This window comes from Monopterus albus, unplaced genomic scaffold (assembly GCF_001952655.1).
Source record: "Monopterus albus unplaced genomic scaffold, M_albus_1.0 scaffold320.1, whole genome shotgun sequence".
Taxonomy (NCBI): domain Eukaryota; kingdom Metazoa; phylum Chordata; class Actinopteri; order Synbranchiformes; family Synbranchidae; genus Monopterus; species Monopterus albus.
Window position 1 is genome coordinate 488,103 of NW_018128200.1, and position 3,315 is coordinate 491,417.

Genomic DNA, 3,315 nt, shown 5'->3' on the forward strand with positions numbered 1-3,315 from the left:
ACCCCAAGATACTTGAACTCCTCCACTTGAGGCAGGAACTCTCCACCAACCTGAAGGGAACAAGCCACCCTTTTCCAACTGAGAACCATGGCCTCGGATTTGGAGGTGCTGATTCTCATCCCAGCTGCTTCACACTTGGCTGCAAACCGCCCCAGTGCACGCTGGAGGTCCTGGTTTGATGGAGCCAACAGGACGTCATCTGCAAAAAGCAGAGACGAGATCCTGTGGTCCCAAAACCGGACTCCCTCTGGCCCCTGGCTGCACCTAGAAATTCGGGACTTCATTGTTCTACTGGGGGACTTCAACACTCACGTGGGCAGCGACAGTGATACCTTGTCTGACTAATAGACAGGGAAAATTAATATGGACTGGTGACAGCTACAAGGCAGCTGTCAGAAAATGCATTTCCAGCTCCTGTGAGCATGCCCCACTCCCAACACACACACACCCATATAGTCAGACAACCAAAGACCCTGTATCAATCACAGTTCGCATTCCTCAGCTCTGCTCGCCTGTACACATGAATTTATGTGCACAGATGTTCTCACACACACACACACTTCTGATGACCAAAATCCACGTCCATTCCTCCCTTCACTTATTAGATACCCATATGTTAATTATGTGTTAATTACTCCCACTGAAACTTTTATGCAAAAGGAAATAACAGTTTGAAAGGGTGTAATTTTAGAAGCAAGGCCATCCCCTATTGGGTCAGGAGGCAGACTGTTGACTGGTGTGGACGAGACTCATCTGGACCTCATTTTGGAGAACTGGCTGAATAGTTAGACACTGTAGCAGGTTGGCTAAACAAAGCTATGAAACAGTCTGTCAGTGAAGAATGCAGCAGTGTGGAAGTCAAGTGGTAACAGTTATTTTGCCTCATTCGTTTATTTGGACAAGATGTAGCTATCTGAACATTGACTGATTTGCTGTCAAACCTCTATACATATAATTTGAACATGTCTTGCTTTGGTGGACCCCCAGTCCTAGCATAAAAAAGCCAAAACGATGAAAGATCAAAACAGCAACATGGTTGTGTAATTGTCCTACAAGCTAAAATTCAGAATAACCTAAAAGTTGCTGTTATCTAGTGGTGGAAGATATGTTGTGTTCAAAATCGCTCCAAATTTGCTTTTTATGTATCCAGTTTATGAGGCCTTCAAAAAAAATTCCACAGTGAAACAGAGAAGTCCTGTGTTAATGTTTTAGCTGCACTATGTTGTAGTGAGACGAGATAGAACTAATTCTGACTAATCATTGGAGAGTTAAATCATTTTCTAATAGTTTTTATATGATAATGTGCTTTGAATTTAAAATCCTAATCTGTAAAGTAAGTTCAGTTTAAAATAAATGCAGTGAAGTAAAAGGTTCCCTCTAAAATATAGTAGAGCAAAAGAAGTAGCATAAAATGGAAGTAGTACAAGTAGGCCTACTACAAAACTAAACTTATGTACAGTACTCAAGTAAATGTAAAGTATTCAGAAAGTGATTTTAAAAAGACAATTAAAAACACTTCCAAATTGTAAGCATCTTTTAGTTAAAAGGTGCCATTTTTTATAACAAATTTTTGACAAAGTTGACCCCCAGTTTTCCATTTAAATACTGGTGAATCCAGATTCCCAAACAAGGTACAGTATCAGTTTACATTTTGAAATTCAGTTGTAAATAAATGTTTTCTGTTCTGCTTCTGGCAGGGTTCAGCTTTTGTTTACAATCTGTCACTGACCCTCCTAGCCACCAAAAACAAAATAATACAAGCAGTAAGTAGAAAGCTACCACATCTCTGTTGGGAAGCAAATGACAGTGTTCTCTAATGAAAATTCACTTTAGTTTATGGTCACTACCGTGCCCTTTCGAAAGAAATGAGATATGAGACAGTGAGGACAGGAAAGGAAAGAGTAAGGCAGGGAGGGACGGTCAGGCGAAGACATGCCTAGACTGGATATCAAAAGATGTAAATCCCTATCCCGGCACTCTGAGGCTTTAGCACTAAAGCAAAGAGAGAGAACGAAGAGGAGAGAAAGAGAATCTTAACGTCATGTTGGACAAATTGAGACAAACCTTTTGCCAGATACAAATATGTCAAGGGCTGGTATGTGTCCGTCAATTACAATAATAAATGTGTCTGCTTATCATTACCCTCCCCTCTCTCTGTCGTCATCATCATCATCATTCTCTTAGTCAATATCTGTGCAGGTGTTATACATGCAGAGGTAGCGGAGGAATGCGAAAATTCTTGCATAAAGATAAAATACTGTGTCTTTTGATGGAAGCACAGAATAGACAGGGAGATGTGTACTAAAAACAATGGGGAGTTTGCTGTTGTACAGTAGTTTGGCTGTTGATGTGGCTCCCCATTATTTTTTCAGAAATAGTTCTCAGTCATAACTCTCAAATCTGAATGAATTTGAGTACAATATTTTTCTATGAAATGTAGTGAAGTTGAAGTGTGAAGTAGCAGAAAATGAAAATACTCAAGTACGGATACCTGAAAAATGTATTTAAGTGCACAGTAGTTGAGCAAAGTACGTAGTTACTTTCCACCTCTGGTTAAGTGGCAGAAGACCTGCCCATGTCACACAAATTCAACATCACTGTAGAAAGCAGTCATACATTCAGCAAGTCTAGGGATAAAGGCATTTAGGTTCTAAGAAAGCACACACATATGTGGATTATGTATTGTGTATCTCATGAAATCAAAAGCACTTAGTGAGGGTCCTCAGAGGAACAGTAACACAAACATATGTAGGAGTTTCAGCTCTGTTTGCAGGTGCTATAGATGTGGATAAATTCCAGTAACATTTGTGGATTTCTCCATTTGAGGAATGTTAAACATGCAGACTGTAACCATAGTTTCCCATTCGCCTAAAAGCTTTACTCCCCTGAAATATAGTGAATAGTGAGTGCACTCAGATAAAACCAGCCCCAATCTAAATGACACACCAGATAGCACTAAAGGCAAAAGAAAACTCTCTGACGAGACCAGCTAAGTCTAGACAGGTGTTTTGTCTTGGTGTACACAAGCAAAATCGAAGTACAACCATACCTAGACGATCACACACATTATGGTACATGGCCTAGATTTTTGGGATTGTAAAAGAAAGAAAAATATCACAGAAATGATACAAGTTTACAATAGAAAGACAAGCACCTGTGTAAAAAAAAATTACATCCGGCCCACAAGATCATTTTATATATCTTTTTTTTAATGGCCCGGCAATATGAAGCACTGATAACACACAACCTACAAATCCCGTAATGCAGCGCAACAGCTGCCTTACCGAACGATAGGCTACCTGCGATCATTCCCAC

At 39.9% G+C, this 3,315-nt stretch overlaps 1 protein-coding gene across 4 annotated transcripts in view; it reads right to left on the bottom strand.

Moving 5' to 3' along the window:
- Positions 1-3,315, bottom strand: part of thada (THADA armadillo repeat containing) — a 216,528-nt gene that overhangs the window by 122,628 nt on the left and 90,585 nt on the right. The window lies entirely within an intron of this gene.